This window comes from Carassius gibelio, chromosome A3 (genome assembly GCF_023724105.1).
Source record: "Carassius gibelio isolate Cgi1373 ecotype wild population from Czech Republic chromosome A3, carGib1.2-hapl.c, whole genome shotgun sequence".
In the NCBI taxonomy this organism is placed as follows: Eukaryota; Metazoa; Chordata; class Actinopteri; order Cypriniformes; family Cyprinidae; genus Carassius; species Carassius gibelio.
The window spans coordinates 22,189,501-22,214,758 of record NC_068373.1 but is presented as its reverse complement, the minus strand read 5'-3'; the positions used below and the strand labels follow the sequence as shown (position 1 = coordinate 22,214,758).

The 25,258-nt window shown below is 37.4% G+C and overlaps 1 protein-coding gene across 1 annotated transcript in view; it reads left to right on the top strand.

Moving 5' to 3' along the window:
- The window catches only part of LOC127952156 (protein ELFN1-like), a 92,186-nt gene that overhangs the window by 24,773 nt on the left and 42,155 nt on the right, over positions 1 to 25,258 (top strand). The window contains exon 2 of the mRNA XM_052550519.1: positions 24,253 to 24,316. The gene's annotated coding sequence lies outside the window, so the exon portion shown is untranslated. The remainder of the gene's footprint in view (positions 1 to 24,252; positions 24,317 to 25,258) is intronic.

Below are 25,258 nucleotides of genomic sequence, written 5' to 3'. Positions count from 1 at the left end.
ATGTGACAGAATGTGTCAATAAGATGATGAAATTTGATGGTTTTAGGAAAAATAATAATAAATAAATAAATATATATATATATAAATAAATTAGTGCTGTCAAACAATTAATTGCATCCAAAATAAAACTTTTTGCTTACATAATACATGTGTGTGTACTGTGTATATTTGTTATGTACATATAAAAATAGTGTTCCTGCGGCTCAAGTGGTGGAGCTTTGCATTAGCAGTGCAAGGTTGTAGGGTTCAATTCCCAGGGATCCTCATTAATGTACACACAGCACCCCATATTGACATAAAAAACAGAATTCTTGACATTTTTGCACATTAATTTAAAAAAAAGAAAAACTGAAATATCAAATGGTCAGTATATAGTAGAAGTGCCCTTGATTGAGTCTTTTTGGGAAAGATGCAACAAGTTTTTCACACCTGGATTTGGGGATCCTCTGCCTTTCCTCCTTGCAGATCCTCTCCAGTTCTGTCAGGTTCGATGGTAAACATTGGTGGACAGCCATTTTCCGGTCTCTCAAGAGATGCTCAATTGGGTTTAAGTCAGGGCTCTGGCAGGGCCATTCAAGAACAGTCACGGAGTTGATGTGAAGCCACTCCTTCGTTATTTTAGCTGTGTGCTTAGGGTCATTGTCTTGTTGGAAGGTGAATCTTCGGCCCAGTCTGAGGTCTTGAGCACTCTGGAGAAGTTTTTCATCTAGGATATCCCTGTACTTGGCCGCATTCATCTTTCCCTCGGTTGGAACCAGTCGTCCTGTCCCTGCAGCTGAATAACACCCCCACAGCATGATGCGGACACCACCATGCTTCACTGTTGGGACTGTATTGGACAGGTGATGAGCAGTGCCTGGTTTTCTCCACACATACCACTTAGAATTAAAGCCAAAAAGTTCTATCTTGGTCTCATCAGACCAGAGAATCCTTCAAGTGTTTTTTTTTTAGCAAATTCCAGGGGGTTTTCATGTATCTTGCACTGAGGAGAGGCTTCCGTTGGGCTACTCTGACATAAAGCCCTGACTGGTGGAGGGCTGCAGTGATGGTTAACTTTCTACAACTTTCTCCCATCTCCCGACTGCATCTCTGGAGCTCAGGCACAGTGATCTTTGGGTTCTTTTTTACCTCTCTCACCAAGGCTCTTCTCCTCCGATAACTCAGTTTGGCCGGACGGCCAGCTCTAGGAAGGGTTCTGGTCATCCCCAACGTCTTCCATTTAAGGATTATGGAGGCCACTGTGCTCTTAGGAACCTTAAGTGCAGCAGAAATGTTTTTGTAAACTTGGTCAGATCTGTGCCATGCCACAATTATGTCTCTGAGCTCTTCAGGCAGTTCCTTTGACCTCATGATTCTCATTTGCTCTGACATTCACTGTGAGCTGTATGGTCTTATATAGACAGGTGCGTGGCTTTCCTAATCAAGTCCAATCAGTATAATCAAACACAGCTGGACTCAAATGAAGGTGTAGAACCATCTCAAGGATGATCAGAAGAAATGGACAGCACCTGAGTTAAATACATGAGTGTCACAGCAAAGGGTCTGAATACTTAGGACCATGTGATATTTCAGTCTTTCTTTTTTAATAAATGTGCAACAATTCTGTTTTTTTTCTGTCAAAATGGGGTGCTGAGTGTACATTAATGAGAGAAAAAAGAACTTGATTTTAGCAAATGGCTGCAATATAACAAAGAGTGAAAAATTTAAGAGGGTCTGAATACTTTCCGTACCCACTGTATATATTTAGAAAATATTAACATGCATATATTTATATAACTATATTATATATACACCTATTTAATATATAAACATAACAAATAATCTTACATTTTATTTTACGATTAATCATGATATATATACACACTGCAAAAATGCCAGGAATTTACAGGATTCAAGAATATTATTTTACAATACATTGCTGTGTTTCTTATTAGTATAATATTAATGCATCTTCAACACTCTTAACAGTGTAATTGAATTGCAATTGTAATGACACGAAAATACATTTTAGGTTTATGCTGAATTAATTCTGCATTTTAAAAATTAAATAAAAGAGTGGATATTTAAAGTGTTCTTAAGAATACTTGGAATAGTTCAGTTGAACTTCAGCACTGTTTTTACTAAAATGCATTTATTACACAATTTGTTATAAACGTTGTTCCAGTTTAGCAGACTGTAAGTATACCAATTTATAGTGTGCTTCAAATAGATTTAGTTATAGTAAAGTTAATACAAACAAATTTTACTTAAGTATACTATTTTTTAATTAGGGTGTATATACATACATAAATACAGTACATTACATACATACACATATACATATGTTTGAGAGTCATATAATGTACAGTACTTTACCATAGTCCTATACGTCACAAACACTTGATCTTCAGATAAGGACTACTGCTGTGTTATCACTGCAGATAATTTTTATTATTTTTAATAATAATAATGATTAAACTACAACAACAACAACAACAACAAAACTATTAATATAATATAATATAATATAATATAATATAATATAATATAATATAATATAATATAATATAATATAATATAATATAATATAATATAATATAATATAATATAATATAATATAATATAACACCAGATGACTGGTGATGATATGGTGCAAGATGCCCGGCTAGTAAAATATTATACAAGTACTGTAGTTTGTCTAGGGCAAAACACAAGCCAGGGTGTCTGTCTGCAACATAAGATCTGTCCCTGCATGATGCAAACTGATCTGGGAGCTAGTCCAGACAAGATGTATTTGTGTGTTTGTGTGTGTGTCAGCTTGGGGATGCCCAGAGAGAGGTCACTCATAGGTGAAATCACCACCTCCATGCCAGTGGCAGTTCTACTGAGCTTGGTCTGGCATGCAGAGTTTACAAATTGTGGTGCAGAAATTGAACATACAGATTGTTACATAATAAATAGAAAGTAAACGCTTGTGTAAACACTAACTGAAACTCGTAAATGTGTAAATTGTATTGCTGTGAAATGTAGGTCAGTATAAGGATATTCATCTCTATATCATGGCAATTTATACATATTTTTTGAGGTGGCTAATTCCTACGAATTTGTACGACCTCACTTTTACGATTTTATACGATTTCTCTAATCCCCAGCGTCAGTTAGGTTTAGGGGTGGGGTTAGGTGTAGGTCATCCGTACAAATTCATACCAATTGTGCAACTCGTAAAATATGTATTTGGCAAAAATCTTATGAATTTGTACAAGTGTGGTTGTACAAAAATTCGTACAAATTAGCCACCTCATAAAATACAGTGGGTAATGAAAGTATAGAGACACCCTTACATTTTTCACTCTTTGTTATATTGCAACCATTTGCTAAAATCATTTAAGTTCATTTTTTCCCCATTAATGTACACTCAGCACCCCATATTGACAGAAATAACTTTTTGCACATTTTTAAAAAAAGAAAAGCTGAAATATCAAGTATTCAGACCCTTTGCTGTGACACTCATGTATTTAAGTCAGGTGCTGTCCATTTCTTCTGATCATCCTTGAGATGGCTCTACACCTTCATTTGAGTCCAGCTGTGTTTGATTATACTGATTGGACTTGATTAGGAAAGCCACACACCTGTCTATATTAAACCTTACAGCTCACAGTGCATGTCAGAGCAAATGAGAATAATTTCTGCTGCACTTCAGGTTCTTAAGAGCACAGTGGCCTCCATAATCCTTAAACGGAACACTTTGGGATGACCAGAACCCTTCCTAGAGCTGAGCTCCAGACATGCAGTCGGGAGATGGGAGAAAGTTGTAGAAAGCTAATAATCACTGCAGCCCTCCACCAGTCAAGGCTTTATCTCAGAGTGGCCCAACGGAAGCCTCTCCTCAGTGCAAGACACATGAAAGCCCCCATGGAGTTTGCTAAAAAACACCTGAAGGATTCTCTGGTCTGATGAGACAAAGATAACTTTTTAGCCTTATTTCTAAGCGGTATGTGTGGAGAAAACCAGGCACTGCTCATCACCTCCCCAATACAGTCCCAACAGTGAAGCATGGTGGTGGTGGCAGCGTCATGCTGTGGGGGTGTTTTTCAGCTGCAGGGACAGGACGACTGGTTCCAACCGAGGGAAAGATGAATGCAGCCAAGTACAGGGATATCCTAGATGAAAAACTTCTCCAGAGTGCTCAAGACCTCAGACTGGGCCGAAGGTTCACCTTCCAACAAGACAATGACCCTAAGCACACAGATAAATTAACGAAAGAGGGTCTTCACATCAACTCCGTGACTGTTCTTGAATGGCCCTGCCAGAGCCCTGACTTAAACCCAATTGAGCATCTCTTGAGAGACCTGAAAATGGCTGTCCACCAATTTTTTACCATCCAACCTGACAGAACTGGAGAGGATCTGCAAGGAGGAATGGTAGAGGATCCTTAAATCCAGGTGTGAAAAACTTGTTGCATCTTTCCCAAAAAGACTCATGGCTGTATTAGATCAAAAGGGTGCTTCTACTAAATACTGAGCAGTGTACTTAAGACCATGTGATATTTCAGTTTTTCTTTTTTAACAAATGAAGTGAAGTGAAGTGAAAGTGAAATTCAGCCAAGTATGGTGACCCATACTCAGAATTTGTGCTCTGCATTTAACCCATCCGAAATGCACACACACAGAGCAGTGAACACACACACACACACACAGTGAGCACACACCCGGAGCAGTGGGCAGCCATTTATGCTGCGGCGCCCGGGGAGCAGTTGGGGGTTCGATGCCTTGCTCAAGGGCACCTAAGTCGTGGTATTGAAGGTGGAGAGAGAACTGTACATGCACTACCCCCACCCACAATTCCGTCCGGCCCGAGACTAGAACCCACAACCCTTCGATTGGGAGTCCAACCCTCTAACCATTAGGCCACGACTTCCAAAAATGTCAACAATTCTGTGTTTTTTTCTGCCAGTATGGGGTGCTGGGTGTACATTAATGAGAGAAAAAATAAAAGAACTTAAATACTTTTAGCAAATGGCTGCAATACAATAAAGAGTGAAAAATTTAAAGGGGGTCTGAATACTTTCTGTACCCACTGTATGTACAAATCGCTGTGAGTCAGGCAGGGATATTTTAAAAACACTTATTGTAATTTCCAGTGAATATTTTGCTTATATTTACAATCATCTCTCTGAATCACGTTTCCTTGGATTTTGAATTCCACCCAAAATACTGATATGCACTACAGATAAAGTTGGATAGAAAGTTTGGAATAACATGATTTGTTAATGTTTTTTTTTTTTTAAATGAATTTCTTATGCTCATCAAGGCTGCATTCATGTGATTTAAAATACAATAAATATTATTACAATTATTACAAAATAAGTATTTTCTATTTGAATACATTTTAGTGTAATTTATTCCTATGATATAAAGCTGAATTGTCAACATAATTACTCCAGTCTCCAGTGTTTTATGATCCTTCAAAAATCATTCTAATATGCTGAATTGGTGCTCAGTTATTATCACTTATTATTATTATTTTTTATCATCATTAATGTTGAAAGTAGTTTTTGCTGATTAGTATTTTTGATATTTTATATTCATTATATTTCTTTCAGGATTCTTTGATATATAGAAAAAAAACAAAAAAACAATCATTTATCAATTTAATGCATCCTCAGTGGATAAATGTATTATTATTATTATTATTTTTCATACTTGCCTTACACTTTCTGAATGGCAGTCTATCATGGTTTCCAATTTGAAATTGTAATATTTCACAATATTTTTTAGTTTTACTGTATTTGTGATCAAATAATTGCAGTCTTCGTGAGTATAAGGATCTTTAACTATATTACTCCAAACATTTGACCAGTAGTTAATTTTTGTCAAAGTTAAATTCAATATCATATTTTCATGGTCTTAGTATTGTCAAGGACTCATGATCATGTGGCTTCGGTCTCAACACTCTTCTGGTCTCGAGCTTCACTTAGTGAGCTTGAAAGTGCAACTACAACACTATGTAATTAATTTAATGCATTAATCAGCTTATCTTGTAGTTAATTAGGTTAAATTTTGAATTGATTGACAGCCCTAGTAATTTCATGTAAAATGAGCAGCACCTCTTCATCAAATCCCAGAGTTCAAATGCATGCTGGGGGACAAAGTTTCTAAGTTCATTTGCTGATGCCATTTGAAAGGCTATTTCTTAAAGTGGAGAAATCAATAATGGTATTAAATCCTTAGAACTGGACCAAGAAGGAATGAAACCGAGTGAGAGAGAGACAGATCCTTCACTGTGATCTTGCATCGCAAGCAGTCTGGCCAGCATTCAAGCCTTATCTAAAGCCATAGTGCTGGAGACTTAAAGGGTTAGTTCACCCAAAAATGAAAATAAGGCTGCGTTTCACTCACCCTCGAGGCATAGGTGTATATGACTTTCTTCTTTCAGATGAATCCAGAGTTATATTAAAAATTGTGTTTGATCTATCAAACTCTATCCTTGCAATTAGCGAATGTTGCATTCCTTCAGTCCAAAAGAAGTGGAAAAAAAGCACCCTTCCATAAAAAATGCCATAAGCCACACAGCTCCTGGGGGTAAACAAAGGCCTCCTGTAGTGAATTGATGTGTTTTGGCAGGAAAAATATCCATATTAAAAAAAAAAAACGGAATAATCACTTTAATAGCTTGCGTCAACAGTTGAACACAGAAGCAGTTCCAGGGGAATGACGTATGACGTCAGTGTTGCACATGCGCCGCTGAGTCTCATGAAAACCAACATTTGTTTATAGGATCAATAGAAGTCTCCTCTTGGCTTATATCGAAATCCTCCAACATTCTTCTTCACGAATCCTCGTTTTATACTTCTAATTTGTGAATGTTGTTTTGTTTTGATCTCTCCGCTGTGTTTCCGTATTCTTCACTTCTGACTGGCGTATGTGCAAAGCTGACCTCAAATGTAATTTCCCCCAGAAGTGCTTCTGTGTACAACTGTTGATGCAAGCTAGATTAAAGTGATTACTACATTTTAAATATGGGATTTTTTTTTTACAAAAATGAGTTGTTACAGAAAGCCTTTGTTCACCCCCCAGAGCAGTGTGAGACACCTTTTTTTATGGAAGGGCACTTTTTATTTCACTTCTTTTGGACTGAAGGAATGTTACACCCACTGACTGCAATGATAGAGCTTGAAAGATCAAAGACAAAATTTATTATAACTCCAACTGGATTCGTCTGAAAGAAGCAAGTAATATACAACTAAGATGCCTCAGGGGTGAGTAAAACACAGCCTAATTTTCATTTTTGGGAAACTAGCCTTTTACCGTCATATTTCACAGCAACCACACGTGTTCAAGTCTGTGGTGATTTTATATAGTGTTGGAGAGACAAGGTATCGGTCGCCTTGAGTGCAAATTTGATGTCGACCAGCGCAAATGTGGAAACGTTGAGTGCCCTACTCCGAGGTGTACTCAGGTGCACACAATCTCTGCCACAACGTGCAAGGGCTCGATGAATTATACATTTGGTGCAAAGGAAAACATTTGGATTACTACTCAAGAGCAAAGACAAATACCTTTTAAGTTCCATTTGATATGACTTGCTCAAGTAAATTATTCATTTTCTGAGGGGGAGGCTTCGTGACGAATCCAACAAATGTTGCGTTCAAACTACACGTCTGAGGTAGGCCAGTGCACTTTTGTGCTACTGTAAGTACCTCTGAAATACTCTAGCTTTGGGATGTTTATTCCTGCCTGCAAAACCAGGGTATTTTATGCATTTAAATGTAATTTAACAGATGAGGTTTGTAGTGTAAAAAATTGCCAAATGGTGTTGTAAACCATATGAATATGCAGGGGGCAAAAGCCAAGTTTTTATTGTGTCATTAGTCCTGTTATACCGTTCCAATGAACATATTATTTTTGTACATGACAAAATGCATGAATGTGAAAAAATACAGCAAGAAAAAAGAGAATTGATGCAATAATAAAATAGGAATGAACAATATATTGGTACGAAATGGGTTATCTGTCAATTATTATAAAAAACAAATTTAATACAGCGGATATTGGATGTATATTGGCCAACATTTAGTATTTTATTTTGTTTGTTTCCCCTGTTTTATAAATTTATATTACTTTAGATTACTAGAAAATGTTAATTAATATTTTTTTACATATATTAAATATTGTAGAATTGCAATTTCCTGCCATCTCTGCCCCTGTTCAACGGTTTTGTGTCTGTAAGGTTTTTAAATGTTTTTGAAATAAATTTCTTATGCTCATCAAAGCTGCATTTATTTGATTAAATGCAGTTTTACTGTAATATGGTGAAATATTAATAAAAGATATTCCTTGGATGGCAATGATGAATTTTCAGCACCTTTTTTCAGAAATATTTGTCAATAGTATTAATTTCTTCCAAATAAATTAACAACAGCAATAACAAAAAATAAAAAATAAAAACATATTTTTCACCCAAAACTTTTGTATAATGTGCATTTATGAAATAATTATTTGTTTCGAATGCAATTTGCAATTATTGATGCAATGGTTATGAGAAGATACGTGTCTAATGACATGTAGGGTAAATGGCTGAATGTATTTTTGATAAACAGGGGGCTTTTGGATGGATATTACACATGTGATTCTGTGCAACAGCTGTCCTACCAGCTTTGAAGAAAAGCACATTTGCTGTGAAATAAGCCCCTTTCATTCAACCTCACAGATGCACCGTGTTTCAGCGCTCCTCGTCACATCACATAACCACAATAGTAAATGAGTAAGCCATTTTATGTGACTTTGGCTGATGGCTGTTCATTCAGTCAGAGTAATTCTTGCTGTTTAGATTTATGTAATGAATCACTTTGATAATACTAGGCTTTAGAATTATCGGAGAACCACTAAATCTCATCTGGCGAGTGGATTGGGCCTTGGCCTCCTCCAAACGGTATTGCTAGCTGAGAGCCTGTGCTCATCAATCTGTTCTAAAGCATTGATTGGCACGTCATTGCTGTAAGATAGTTGGAGCAGTGGATGTGATTGACACGGCGGGAGCCCCTGCTTGGGTGCCGCCTCTGTTGGCATAGTTGCCCTTTTCTAATGAGGAGGACCCAGTGTAGATGCACGTAAACAATATGGCAAGAGAAGAGCACAAAGCAGGAGGGCAGGAGTGAATGTGCTGTCAACAGGCAAAATATAGACTAGTGTTATTTGTTGGGGGACAAGCTATGCTGCAGCTGAGAAACAATCTTTTTAAACAATTAATTATTATTATTATTTTCCTTTGTCTAAAATGCAAATATCATATGATTTTAATCACCTAACTGTTTAATCATACTTCAAAGTGGCATTACCGTTTGCTAGCAGTGCTTTTGCTATTGTTTATGCTATTTACAGCCTTCACTTTGATGGTAATGTGTTTGAAAAGGGGTCCACTTTTCCATTCAGAAATATTTAATTGATCAAGTTAAATCATGTCAGGGTATTTCGTTTAAAGATATTACCTTAGAGGGAGTGTTTCCATTTCTCTTCAGTCACTCTTGAGGCATATTCTGCCTGACATAGGCTTAATCTACAAGCATTAATTGCTCATCCTCCTTTTGAAAGTCTGAAAAATTATATTCATTGTACCACAATCCATTTCAAGTGATTTAAATGAATCGAATGAGGGGAAGTAGCGTAATAGACTGATTGCTGCCAGCAATTATGGTTTATTAAGTCAAACAGAAAATGCACTGGTGAGAATCAGTGTGCCAGGAATAAATAAATTATCATCTAGGAATCATCACCCTGTAATGAATTATACGTTTGAAATAAACCTACAGGAAATGTAATGGTTTAAAGGGATAGTAAATGTGCATGATACACTAACCTTCGTGGTGTTCCAAACCTGCGTGACTTCGTAGAATGCACAATGAGAAATGTATACATAGTTCAGTTATTTGCAATGGTTAATGCTGATTTTTAAGCTTGAAAATGAATGCAAAAATTCCTTAAACGTATAATTAAAGTGGTCCATATATGTCTCATGTACTGAATTCCAAGTCAGTGAACTTAAAAGCCAAATCAGTCTGATTCTAGGATAAATTCAATCAGTTTATGGTGCTGTTTCCCATCATCTTTGGGAAGTTGTGGCCTAGTGGTTAGAGAGTTTGACTCCTAACCCTAGGGTTGTGGGTTTGAGTCTCGGGCTGGCAATACCATGACTTAGGTGCCATTGAGCAAGGCACCAAACCCCAACTGCTCCCTGGGCACCACAGCATAAATGGCTGCCCACTGCTCTGGGTGTGTGTTCACTGCAGTGTGTGTGCACTTTGGATGGGTTAAATGCAGAGCTTGAATTCTGAGTATGGGTCACCATTCTTGGCTAAATTTCACTTCAATTTTGTAACACTCAGTTTGGTATTTTTCTTTAAAATGTGCCCACATTAAAGTAAAGAGCATAAAATATGGTCTTATAACAAATTCTCAGTAAACAGTGTCTTCCACGGTATACGAATTATCTAGTTTTGGATTTTTAATTTAAACAGAGCTGAACTTCAATTTACAGTGAAGTATGTCTCAGGATTCAAGTTAATTTCAGGTGGGATGTGTCGGTTTGAGTCTGTTTTGTATGCACAGACGCAGTGTGTGAGGTCTGCAGTGGTGCTTTATTAACATGCTGTATGTGCGGCATGCATGTCTGATGGCAGATCCCCGTGCTGAGCTTTCTGTTGCTGAAAGTTTGGCTGCATGTCAGCAATGTGGCTTTATTTGATCCACAAGTGCATTACTAGTGCCTCTAAGTCCGTTTAATGAATCAACTGTGACAAGACCCATCAATACCCAGAAGTTGACTAATGCCCTGAGTGCAAACACTCCGCAAGTGAATCTTTCCATTATTGAGTGATTTCCAAGTAAACGGCCAAAACAGACTGCATGAGACCTGCATGCAATTATCTCAGTATCGATTGAGGAATTCCATCAGACTTTGGTGTTTTCTGCTTTTTTAAGTAACATATTTTATTTAGGTGCCAGATTGCATGCTCTCTAAGGACAAGATGCAAAGCTAAAGCAATATTTATGTTTGCTCAAGGAAATGCGCTTCTGCCTGGATGACCAAGGTTTTTATTATGACTCCAGATTCCTCATATCTGTAACTTTATTTCAGGTTATTCTGCTGTGCAAAGGCTAGATACACTAACTTCCCATTTTGACTTGAGTTATGGCCAAAGTTGAGTGTCTTCGACTGTGATGTGACCTATGACAGGTGTCTTTGAATCAGCTGTGCTGATATTCAGAGAAAATGGAGTGTAAAATTGAAATCAAATCAATCAAAATTCAAACAAAAACCTTTTGAGACTTTTCCCCCACTTTCATTGCTGGTGTGGTTACTTTGTTTTTGCTTTTATAGAACAGTATTAAAGATTTTTGGCTGTTAGTCCATGTCTATTAGCTTTTGAGTTCATATAAATCAATGGTTTTCAATCTTCTTGGCACAAATTCATATCTTAAGATCCTCCACCTCATACAGGCTACACTAATTCTAGTATTTCTTCTAGAATTATGGCATAGCTTCTTGTTTTCAGATTTTCCTTTTTTTTATTAGTAGAAACTAATAGTATTTATTTATGAAATTAATCAGCCGTGATTCCTATTGTGATTTCATCTATTTCAAGAAGTGAATGTTCATCAATAAGAACAATTGTTATTGAGAAGGGAAAAGGGAAGCAATTAGTGCATTTAGCATTTTTGTAAAATTTTTCAGATTACAAACTGTAATAAAATCTATTCAGTAACGATCTGTTTTAGGGCGGCTATAATATTCGCAGCTTTGCATTATCATTGTCATTCACAACAGCGATTGCTTAGCTAGCCAAGGCTGCAGTCAAAGTACACAACACACACTAACATTTTTGCTTGTTTTAGAAATTACATACCTCACCTTTAAGTAAAGATATTTGCTGAATCTCAGTATTAATTGTTGGCTGTGAAAGTCGTTTACACTAGTTTATTGTTGATTTACTCTTAAATGTTATTCTTTCCTGACTGCAAGCTGGGTTTTAACAATGCCATCATGAATATGAACTTTTACAGTGCCGTAACTGCTAAAAGCAGATAGTGGCCCATGCAAGAGCATGATATGTGGCCATGTGTGATTACTGGGGCTTCCGTCAGCCATTTAGCTGCACAGGCACAGTGTGCTCTGATGGAAACAGGCTCACAAGGGGTTTAATGAGCACCCAGTGGATGAGATTCAACACCGGCAAATTGATTTTCCACATTTATCAATGGGGAATGTTTTAATGGGCAGGAATTAAAGCATGAAAGAGCTGAGAGATACTGTAGTGCTTTCTCACGCTCGGCTCTCAGACCCGTAACCTTAGAGATGGAGCATGGGAGAGAGCTGTTGCACTTACAGGGGAGCATGTACGGCACACATTACGGAAGGTGAGAGCAAGCTTGTTAAGCACACGCTGAAATGCCTTGCTCGGCAGTTTCCCTCATGCAGAGCTACAGCGAAAGCAGTTTCCTTGCTGAACACGAGTGTGATGATGGCCCGTGCCTGTAAACGCGGGCAGAGCTGTGTCCTCTCCTCATGAACAAGTCTTAGGTGAGCTACTGAGTTATTATAGGTTTTCATGGAAGTGGATGCTCTGTGACACTGTTAAACCTGTTTAAGCTTCCTGTCATGCAGGATGCCTCCAATAAATGCTTTTAATTTGCAGTCTGCACTTGTTTGTTTACAAATCTGCATCCCATCGTTTTCTCCTCACTGACAAGCATGATAAACATTTAGAGGGCATCTGTATTTAGAAACTTGATCTGTAGGCCTCCTATTCTGTTCCCTGGCTGTGGAAAATTCTGTCATAATTTTCTCACCCTCCTGTTTATTCAGCAGAACACTTGAGAGAATATTTTGAAAAAATAAAACAAAAATGAAAGTCAAGTGTCTAGACTTTTAAAATGTATTGTATTTAAGAATTATATTATTTTATAATAATATATTGTTAATTAATAATCATATTCATATTTTAAAGGGTTATTTCATTTATTCACCCTGAAGATGCTCCAAATGTGACTTTCTTTCCATGGCAGAACATAAAAGAAGATTTTGAAGAATGTATGGCACACGATATGGCAGGTGAACATGAGCTTAAACTAAAATATATATAAAAAATTATATAAATAAAATTAATAAATAAACTGAGATATTCTTCAAATTATCTTATTTTATGCTACACATAGTAAAGCTTTAAAATGACATGAAGGTGTGTAAATGCTGACAGGATATTCATTTTTGGGTGAACTATCACTTCGATCACGTTCTTGTGCTGTCTCTTTACAGACAGGCAGCTTGCTAGAACTCCACACATTTTACAGTCCCTCCCTTTCAGAAAACACCCTCATAAATTGCATTTGATTGACAAGATGAACTGCAGTGTTAATCATAAATTCATCAATGGCATGACAAAGCAGTCTTTTGTTGGTGCCGGTATGCTCCATTTGTCAGCTGAATGAAGAAAAAGGTTCGAAATATGCGTTTGCTCAACTCACTATCATTTTGTATGGAAGTTGATATTATGAAATGTCAGCGCTTATTCATTCTGGTTGGCTAAAAGATGCTTTATTGTTCTCCGAAGTTGAGCATTGTGCACTAGAAGCGGATAGTGTAGGAATGTTCAGATCTTATCACGTAAAAAGATGGACTCAGCAGCACAGTGTTATTCAATAGAGCTCCATAGGTCTTCCTCTTTGTCTGTGGAATTACCTCAGTCGAAATTAGAGTCCAGCCACACTAATGGCCCTGATGACAATAGTTATCCCACATTTATTCCTGGCAGTACTTGCCGACTGATTGGACATGCCGCAGGCCTTAATTTCATTCCCAGCCAGAGATTATCACACAAACAGAAACATTAAGAATTCCAAACCCTCAATCCTCAGTCAAAGGCTGAGGCAAGATGCCTCTAATGAAGGAGACTTTTATTTTAGAAGAAGGGCGGAAAATTCTGGCATGTTCCCCTGATAATATATATGTGGTACCTCAGCCGAGAAATGCTTAAGAATACACAAAAATAAGAGCAGACTCCAAAATGAACACTAGCAAACTACCAAAAGCAGTTGTGATCAAGTTTACATACAGCTTGCAGAATTTGCAAAGTGTTAATTGTTTTACCAAAATAAGAGGGATCATAAAAAATTCGTCACAAGACAAAATAATAACTGATAAATAGTGCTGACTTGTCCTGAGCAGTTAAACTGCCCGCTGATCTTCAGAAAAATCATCCCAAGTCCTGCAAATTATTTGGTTTTCTGGCATTTTTTGCATATTTGAACCCGTTTCCAGCAGTGACTGTAAGTGTGACTGTTTGAGATCCAACTTTTCACACTGACATCAACTGAGGAATCCCTTCCCCCCATTTTGTATTGCCCTTCAGAAGCTACAGAAGATACCTTCATACTTCAAGAAGGCAACTAAGTACAATTTCCCCTGATCTTCAAATTCAAAAATGCTAACTTTAAGGCACTGTGTTGCCTTCTGGAACTGTATTCTGTATACTGGATACTGTTCTTTTGACTTTTCTATTTGTCAAAGAATATAAGAAAATAGAAAAAAAAAAAATATTAAGCAGCACTGCTGTTTTCAGCATTGATAATCCCAAAAATTATTTCTAGAGTAACTGGAGTAAGCTTTGCATCACATGAATAAATTACATAAAAAATAAAAATAAAAATGTAAATAGAAAATGTCTCAGGTTATGCGTCTCGTTCCCTGTTCTCAGGGAACCATGGTTACATGCGTAACCTGAGACGTTCCCTTTCGAAAGGGAATTTCCCGCTGTGTCTTCTAGAGGGTGCTTTGGGAACAGTATACCCAAGCCGCCATGCTGAGGGATAGTGCCTAGGTAACTTTCTTTCCAAGTCAGGACTTGAGGGGCAGTATCCTTTTTAGCGAAAACTTCTAGGCTTTTAAGGCATGCTCAAGCTCCAACCACCATACACTAACTCACTCGCCAAAGTCCGGAGCTCTAAGAGTGGGGGTCTCAGCATAGCGACTCTCTAAAGCGAGAGTAGACCTAGCTACACTCAATGCCAGAAGCAGTAAATAACAATTAAAATACCTCTTAAATGAGAGGAAACCTACACACTCAGTCCTAGTTTGAGCTCTTAAGAGTGGAGGCCTCAGCCAGCCGACACTCAGCGTCAATGGCAGTTAGTGAAGTTCAAACTAGAAGAGCCTACACCACTCTACTGCCTAGGTGGAGCTCTGGGGAGCGGAGGCTTCAGCAGAGTAACTCTCAAACAAGAAGAAACCTGCCATGCTCAACCCTGGCAAGGGAGCTCTTAAGAGTGGAGGTCTCAGCATGACAACCCTCTAAAAGTGAGAGGAGACCTGGCTACACTCAATGCCAGAAGCAGTAAGCAATGCTCAAGAACGAGCCTTTAAACTCATATCACTGCACCTGACGGAGCTCTAAAGAGCGAAGGCTCCCGCAGAATGACACTCTTAAACGAGAGGAAGCCTAACAATCAACCTTTTTAGAGAAGCTCTAAAGAGTGGAGGCCTCAGCATGACAACTCTCTAGAGCGAGAGGAGGCCTAACAACAATCAGCGCTAAAGACAGTTGGAGAGGCTCAAAGGAGAAGAAGAGCCTACCTACCAATATTACTGTCCAAGTGGAGCTAAGGAGAGCGGAGGCTTCAGCAGAATGACTCTCTTAAACGAGAGGAAACCTACACACTCAATCCTAGTTTGGGCTCTTAAGGGTGGAGGCCCCAACCTAGTCACACTCAGCATCAAAGGCAGTAAGTGAGGTTCAAAATAGAAAAGCCTACACCCCTCTACCTCCTAGACAGAGCTCTGGGGAGCAGATATAACTCTGAAAACGTTAAGACCGTTAGCGAGGCTCGCAAAAAGAGGAGCCTACCAAGTCTACTATGAACAAGACCCAGTTCCCGACCTTCATTGGTCAGGCCTCAGCGTCCCTAGGTTTGAGGAGGGGGAGGGGGGTGGTTCCTTGAGGTATCAGATAATTAGTTCCACTTTTGTCTCCTATTAGAATCTAAAGTGTTGCACTTCTCTCTTTCAGAACCACAAGGGGAGACTACAGAGGAAATTAATCTTCTACACAGAAGAAAGTGAAAAGAAAGTGAAAGTGAAGTGACATTCAGCCAAGTATGGTGACCCATACTCAGAATTTGTGCTCTGCATTTAACCCATCCGAAATGCACACACAGAGCAGTGAACACACACACACACACACACTGTGAGCACACACCCGGAGCAGTGGGCAGCCATTTATGCTGCGGCACCAGGGGAGCAGTTGGGGGTTCGATGCCTTGCTCAAGGGCAAGTCGTGGTATTGAAGGTGGAGAGAGAACTGTACATGCACTACCCCCACCCACAATTCACAATAGCACAATAATCACAAAAATACGATGTCCATGTTTAATTAAATACGAAGTCCATGTTTAATTAATAGCTAGCTGAACATCAAAAGTTGTTTAGATCAAAAAATGGATATATCGACTCACACATTTATTAGGTAAACTGTTGATATTTCAAGCCCCGTTTTTATGAGTGTCTATTTTTGTGTGCACCATCTTATCAAAACAATGAATGTATTTCTAGTTAATTAAAAGCACACTTTCAGCGCACTCACCTATAGCTAGCAGAATGTCCAAGTCAATCATCCTCGTTCCTGAAAGAATCTCTTTATATATTATATATTATCTATGAATGAGCAGTCTTACTCTGCCATGCTCCAGAAAACAATCCTGGATTACTTATTTATCCTGAACTCTATACATTTCGTAGCTCCATATCCTCTGAAAATACAATGCTCACAGCCATAACCAAAGCCAAGAAACGCTTGTGATGAATGGGCCTGTTCGTCCTTCCACCCTACATACTTAGTATAATAACTAATTACTGTCTGTGTCACTCAAGATATCTTCCATAGATTAAGCACAAAAGTCATTACATAGCTTTAGTTAGCTCTATAAGAGCTCCATCATTTTATAATCCTTGAGAGTAAGAATAGGAGGGTCGTACATTAATCTAATTTTCACAAATCTGTAATTCGGGCCGTTCTTTAGAATACATTACAATTCCGACACAAATCTTCCCCATAAAAGCGGCCTGATGAATGAATGATTTCCCTTGAGCAAGGTGCACCACAAAACCATCTAGACAAGGCACAATAATGGCTTCCTCTGCATTCCAAAACACAACACTTGCTCTTTCTTTACACAGACGTGAACTCCATTTAAGTGGCTGTGACAAAAGAACGCCATGTCTTCAAGCTGCCATTGAGAAACTGTAATGTGCTTTTATAGGGCAGATGCTAAGTGTACATCTTTTAAGTGGTGTTGAGTCGAGTTTGACATTTGTAATATTGACAGGTGGAGGCGTTAACTTTACATAACGGAGAACATAGTGGTATGACAAACTTTAAGACAAAATTGATGTTCCGGGTGTATTTATATTACATTTTGTTCTGGATTGGAAGCAAATGTGGATGAATGTGTTGGTAACTTGGATAATAAAACAATAAAACTGTGGAGTACAGCTAAAAAGTAATGCGCAAAGCAGATTAATGACCCCTGAAAATAAAAATAAAATAAAAATGGCTGAAAAGATATACAAAAGGAAAAACTATTTGAAAATAGCTTTGGGTAAGAAAATGCAACAATAAAAGCTGACTTAAAGAAGCAGTTAGTGCAGGTGTTGATATAATCATTCTTTTCATTTATTCTCATGTGTACTCCAGGCTGTTTTGTCTCTTACAGTAGAAATAATCCTCAAGAGTTTTTCTTGTTTCTCTTTGAAATTATGTTGTTTATATTACATTTAGGAAACCTGCCAGAGCGGATGTATTTTTTTTCCCACCCTGAAAATTCAGGATATTTATTTACTTTGAGTTTTGTTTTATAAAACCTGTACTTTATACAATTTATAACAATTACCCTGGTTTTTGGCAATAGATCAAAATGCCAGAAATAGATCAAATGTCGTCTGTATTCTTTATGGGCTTTGATGAATAAATTAACATTGTGGATTTTGAAAACCTGATGAGTCAACATGGAAATAGCCCCCCATAAGACGCCATTTTCAATAATCAAATGTGTACATCTGCTATGAGTAATGCTCAGCTGCAGTAGGTCTGCCTCCATATTTTGTGTCTGATGAACTACAAATAACAAGAGAGGAAATCTATTGCAGCATATGGCTGTACATCCTGCATGATATATCACAATTACGCTGATGCTCCGTCCGGCCCTCAGAGGCCAATTAGAATATCCAGAGCATGATGTCAGACATCATTGGTATTTTGAGACAGATTGCACTGTGTTAAAACATTTCTCCTCTCTCTTATTAGAACATATGACCACTTCTGTGTGTAGTCAGGTTTCATTTTCAACATTAGTTCCTAAACTCATACAGATGGATGATTATGTCTCTGGGCCAATGCATGATGTAATGATCTCACTCTAGCGGAACCAGACCCCAGCAAGAGGTCTAGTCCACATTGCAGCTTATTCTGGCCAAGAACCACCTTGGCCTTAATCCTGCCCCATACCTTAACTAAACAACTACGCTGGAGTTTATTGAGGCCAAATTTTTGTTTATAGTAAGAATTGGACCTTAAAATAAAGTCTGACCAAAGCATTTATTATATTTTAATATCATTCAGAATTGATATTTATCACAATATTCATTTCATACCATTAATAAGAAAATTGAATTAATTCTACAAGTTTGTTAAGCCTCAAGAATGAATCCTTTTCAACTTCTTTCTTTCTTTCTTTATTATTATTTTAGTTTTTCTGCAGGAAAAAAAAAAGCTGAATATATAGTTCTTAATCTTGATCTTAACTGCTTCTTTAATTATTGCAACAAATTATATTTTGCATGCTGTAATATGCACACAGCATTTAAAAATAACCTGATGTCCTTGATGGTCTGATAAATCTCATGTATAATAATCATAGACTTATAGTGTCTTTTATGTCTTGTATGGTGAAAAATTCTCTATGAGAAAATGCCCGAGTAGATGTTGCCCTGACTGAACTTCTGTTGGTTTTGTGCCAACACTGAGGGTATATAAAGGCATCCCTTGTAAAAAATCAATTCAGAAAGGCAGTTCTGTAGCAAATTGCTGATTTTATGCTTTTATTTTTGGTCTGAGTGTTTTCTGGGTATTTGGAGGTCGGATGGTTCAAGATTTTCTCTCTCCTCATCTCACTAGGGGGAAACGAACAGTGTGGCTTTTGCTTTTCTTCCTCCAGGCCTAACAGAGACAGAGTCACTCAGATGTGAAATCACGTTCACGGGGGTCTCCTCAGTTTTTTTCTTCTTCTCTGTCTCCTACTGCTGCCAGTCAACAACATGAGGAAGTGTGCAATGTAGTCAGACTGTCTTTTATTATAATTCTCTTGATGGTTTTTGTGCACGTGTTCCCATGCGTGTGGGATTGATATCTCTCTGACTGACAACACAATATCACAATGCCTTTTTTCTTTCCAATTAAATTCACATTTATTATGTGGTCAAAATATTTCCTATGTTACTCGATCACTGTCATATAAAAATTGCTTCTTTCAGCCTCTCTTATAGTGGCATTCTCTCTTCAGATCTTCAGCAGAAGCCCTATTCAAACGTGGACTCGTGCATCAGTGCGTCCCACCCCAGAGCATTAAAGGGATTCTCAGAAATGCTCAAGAGATGAGCTGCGTGACTTTTCCATCTTAAAATAACCTGAAAATCAGCATTAGGGGCAGTCACTAGAAGAAGCCCTATCAGTCCTCACCAACGGCATGCTTTCGTTCAAACCCCCATCATCTTCTGACACTTGCACATGCTGTGCGGCTTCAAAGTCGCAACCCTTCTCTGATTATTCTCTCTGCTCTTGGCCCTCGTGGCAGAAGATTCAATCTCTTTTCACCCTTATTAAGCTAATATTGTTGCAGGTTCTTTTTTTACTTGTACTCTATTTCATTTCTTCTTTTTTTTTTTTGTTAAAAGGTATATCAAATTAAATATTTATATTTGACAAATTTGAGTGGTGATGGAATGAGGAATAATTCTAGGGGTTTAATTCTGAGGGGTTCATTTCACAACAACAACTGACTGAATGCACATTTTAACCCTCTTGTTACAGAAGTACTTACCAAAGAAATAGCTACTGTACATGGAAATACAATATTGATATTAGTTAGAATAATTTTATTATATTTCAATTCCCTTGTAAATAGCTTAGAGTTTTAATTAAGAAAAACAAATCCATTACAGTGCAGAAAAGCTAATTGTTAGAAAAGCAAAAAAAAAAAAAAAAAAGTACTAACTACTCTGTACCTTATTTTTAATATAAGAGTGGACATGGCCATTTCTAAGGTGAATATGCAAAGAAAGAGTTCTGTACATGATCATAATGCTAAAATGATCTTCATTAAAACAATCAAATTAACCACATTTCTACTTCCCTGTACATGTAGATGTTTTTTTCCCCTTTTTCTGTACAGGAAAACATTATTTTGCTTGTTCTTACTAATTTGTACTGAGAGCAAGATAATTAATATCTTTACACTTTATTCAGTTGTTTTGGTGTATGCAAACAGACGTTCTGTTTATTTCATAATAACCACATGCATAGTTCAGCATCACTAGAATGAGCAGTGAAGTCAATAAAGCCCAGCTGACAGTATAGTTCTACTCTCTGTTATTTGGATTTGCCTAACTCCTTTTGGGAACAAATAGACTGACACACTGCCAATGAAAAGGCCTTGTCAGTTCACTCCAAACAAATATGTCCTTCATATTTTTTCTCTCTCATTTCATTCCTACACTGCTTCAGTCTTCTTTTCAGTTCTCCTATGCTCTTTTTACCTTGGAACAAGGCCCTGTTTGTACCTGTGAGGATGAATAGAGGAAAAAAGTATCATTTTATCCAAGACTGCTCTGCTGCAGAGAGCAAGTGCTAAAGAGGGCATTAGACCAGTGCAGTTTCTTAACATAAAACATATAATTTAGCATCTGCCCAGGGAGTTCCATACCATAAGAACAGTTCCAAATGTCAGGAGCAACAGGATGCAGATGATAATGAGATTGTATTGAAATCATCCAAAAGTCTGTGAGTAATACTTATTCACCAGGGAAAATCCCTTTAAGAGGTTTATTTGCTTTATTACAGTTGGCATCCGTAATACATGCTATACATGTCATAAATGTTAAGAAACATAAATCATTTTGTGGGATGGGAGTTGTTGTGGAGTTTGCCTATTGGATAACATGCCATTAATGAGCATTTCTATTACCAGTATCGATTAATGAAATCAATGGCTGTTGTCTGCAGTAAAAACATCCTTACTCTTCTAATGATGGCCATCGGTTCAAATATTTAACCCGAGGGTGCTCCCATTTTGCAGTTCAAAAGACCCAGGTTCTTTTGCAAGACGTGTAATGACCGTGTTGTTGTTTTTTATCTGAAGCAGCTGCGGCAAAGCCAAAGTGGACCATGGCGGGGCTATTTTTGCCCACATACAGTACCCATGTGTAGCTTCCTTCACTTGTCAGCAGCTGAGCAGAGGCTATCAATCAGAGCTGAGTGGCAGTAGGATCCATAAGCCGCTGAGGAGCTCGTGGTTAGCGTGCCGGTGATATGCTCCTCAGGACTGGGGTCTGATCGTCTGTGAGCACCGGCACACCTGTGGCTTTCCTGTCTTACATCACATATAGGTCAGGGTTTTGTCACAACGGCTATGTTCACACTGCAAGTCTAAGTACTTAATTTTATTTAATGTTTAATTTTAAATATCTACTTGAAGAAAAACATTTTTGACAATATTTCAGCAATCATCTCTTGTGTTTTCTTTCAGCTGTTAAGAATTGGAACACTTTGATTTATTAAGACAGTCACGGACTGAATAGTTCCCTGTGGTTTCTCACACTGAAGCTTTATAAGACAGAAAACAGCAAGAGTTCTAGATGAGGTTACAGACAGGGTTTACACTAAATCAGGATTAGGCCATAGTTAAATTAGGACGTATAAGTAATTTTTATAAACATGCCTTAGAAAAAAAAACAATATTGGTGTGCATCTTGACAAAAAAAGAAGGGTAATGACATATTTTAAGATCAATCAGTGCAAGTATCTTTCAGTTTAACCAGCTAGGGCTTATATTTTAGCTTGGGACTAGGCCGAAGCCTTCTACTGTGGGGAAGATAGCTTCTGTCATTGTCAGCAATGAAGATGATCTTTATTCCGGATTCAGTTTTTGAACGATTATATTACAGGTAAAAAAAAATAAAAAATACTGATATCCTTATATCCATGACATTATTAAATAATAACATTATTAATAATTATAATAAAATATCCAGCAAAATATTTGGAATCCTTTTTTTTTATCAGGGGGCCTGATAAATGATAAACGTCCTTTAGGTGGCCCAAATAAAAAAATTAAAGATTTCAAGTGGTTTGTGCTGTTCACACGGTTATGAAAAAACAAAACAAAATACTGATAAAAATAGATATTAAAATACACTGTAAGTCACTTTGCATAAAAGTTTCTGCTAAATTCATAAATGTAAATAAATCAGTAACAAAAAAATAAAATAACAGATTTAGTCTATTTTTGCCTGCAGTCCATACCCAGCTATGCACATAAGGTGTGTGTTCAAGATGGCCATGAAGAAAATATTGTCCTGTGACGTGATGTATAAAATCCTTTTGTTTCTGAATTTCGTTTTGTTTATTTATTTGTATAAAAGCTCTCTGTGATCTATGCGTCATTAATTAAACTACACTAATGATATTTTATTTCATGCAGTTTGTGCATATGGCTGTTGTCATGTTACAAGTTTTGAAGTCACATTTGGAACTCCTCTTAGTTCCCACATCTAGAAAATTGCAGGGATGCTGGTGTTGTTGAGAGGGGCCACAGTTTGGGTTAAAGGTAGCATACGCCAGGGCAGCTGCAAAATCTGCCCTGCCAAGGACGCAGTGTTTCCAAAGCCTGCTCTGTGCCATTAAATGGGTCATTGACCAGCTAAATGGAGTCATTATGACAAGTAACTAAAAGAATAGCACCCGAATCCATGAACCTTGTCTCTGCGGAGCTCTGGGTTCCGCTGCTTTTGAGGTTTCACAGGCTTTTGCTGTATGACAGCTGCCTGAGACCTCTTTCAGGGGTATGCAAATGATACCCTGACCAGCTAATTATACCGCATCAACAATCCCCTGCTTTACTGACAGTTGCAGTGCTTGATATTTTCACTTGAAACTTTTTCCATGTGAAATTGTATTTATTTTTTTTAGCTTAACTGTGTGTATTCTAGAATGCTTGATATTAGCAAACGAAAGCTAATCATAGGTGGAAGAGTCAGGAACTCTGAAATTATAGTATTTAGGTATTTACAGTAAGTGATTATAATGTTGATTTTTATAAGTGACTATGCTGTGTAACAACAATAAATGCTGGTAGCTAATAGAAAAATTGGAGGGCCTAAGACAGCAGCGCTCACATGAAAATTATTTACGCTAAGCATCAACATTCACAATCACGAACCTTATAATTCCAAGGTGACAATTAGCATGCTGTCTCTTGCTTATCTTGAAGCTGTACCTAAATTGTATTTGTGCTCAGGCAACTTTCTCATTCTGTTCTAATATAATTCCTGTTGAAATCTAAAAACTCAAACTGTAGTCTTTTTTTTCTGTGTTCGTAGCTATTCGTCTTTTTGTTAGAATTTTTACATTGCTGGGCCGAACATGCCTTAGCACTCTGGATGGATGTGCAAGGAGCTCACAGAAAAAGGCATACTGAATTAATGGAGTGTTAATAATTGCTAACTCATTAGTGTCATCTTATTTGCATAGCATATCATTGCATCTTTTGAGAAGTGAATATTAATTTCTAAAGGCATAAAGTATTACAAGATATAAATAGAGGAATTATCTTTGGATAAACCACTTATCATAAAAAGTCAAAGCACTGAAAAGCTGCTATGTAATATTATTTGTGTCATATGCTTCTTTTAGTCAAGTCAGGAGATATAACGCTAATAGCCTAGGATTTTCGTGGCTACTTGATTATTATTATTAATTTATTTTTTGTCAGTTTAAAAAGGTTACTAAATGCTTTGCATAATGAATGTCCATCTCACTTTTTGCTTTTTTTTTTTTTTTTTGATGTCTAAGGCAAAGTCATTGCTCTTAGACATTCTAATGTGCATAGCGATGTCACTGTATGTATGTGAATGTGAAAATGCGCCTCTAATTAGTTTTCTCCTTTTCTCCTACAGGGACAGGCGAGCTACTGATGGTGGATCTCAGACATGCATGTGATCACTAGAAAGTTTAACCGGGGTAAGTCCTCTTTGGAATGCATCCATGACCTGAATAGTGGCACGGTGAGAGGTTGCTCTAAAGCCCATGTTTCCTCCTCTCTGATTGAATCCGCCCCTTTTTAAAGTGCTACTGTGAGCCTTAAAGACTTAACATTCAGTTATCGCTCTGATTTCTGTCAAAGCTTTCAGACATTAAATGAACATATACTCATGTTTGAAGTGTGATAACAGATGATTTAGTTTGATTCTCCTTCAGTTCTAGTTCTGTCAGCTAATAAAATTAAATCAGTTACATAATGTTGATTCAAAGACACTATTATTGTAGCAGATGAGTACAGCACTGAATAGACATTACAAAAAGTAGCTTTGGAGTAAGATTGCTATTTGTTTTATTTCTGTACCTAATATCCACAGCAATCATGCTGCAACCAAGCATGTTGCTTATTCCAAGGTACAGGGGTTGTTCATACAGGATGTGTTCTTGGACTATTTTTTTTTATTGTTTGCCTATGCATACATGGCCATTGGTACATATCATATTTTTCTTCGTCTAGGACCATTAACTCCAAGGTTTGTTCAAATAAGTTCAGTTCTGTTTTGTTTTGTTGATTGCTTTACTTTTTGGTGGTACTTCATGGTCCAGTTGCTCAGTTGATGGTAAGAAAATGGATTATTACAAAATGTACAAATGGGGCAGGGGTCACTAATTAATTAAATATCTAATTAGTTAAATATAAACGTGTGCCATGATAGTATTCCAAAGCCACATAGAGGATGCTTAAAGTCTCATATTTATTTTCATTCATGTTTTAATCATCTTTGTCAGATACACTTTAATTATCATCACAGGCTGGATCTACAGCTGACAGCCTCTGTCCTCGTCTAGAGATCAATGACATGGATGTCTACAGAAACCATTATGACAACTTAATTTAGTAAGAATGAGCCGATCCTTTGATGT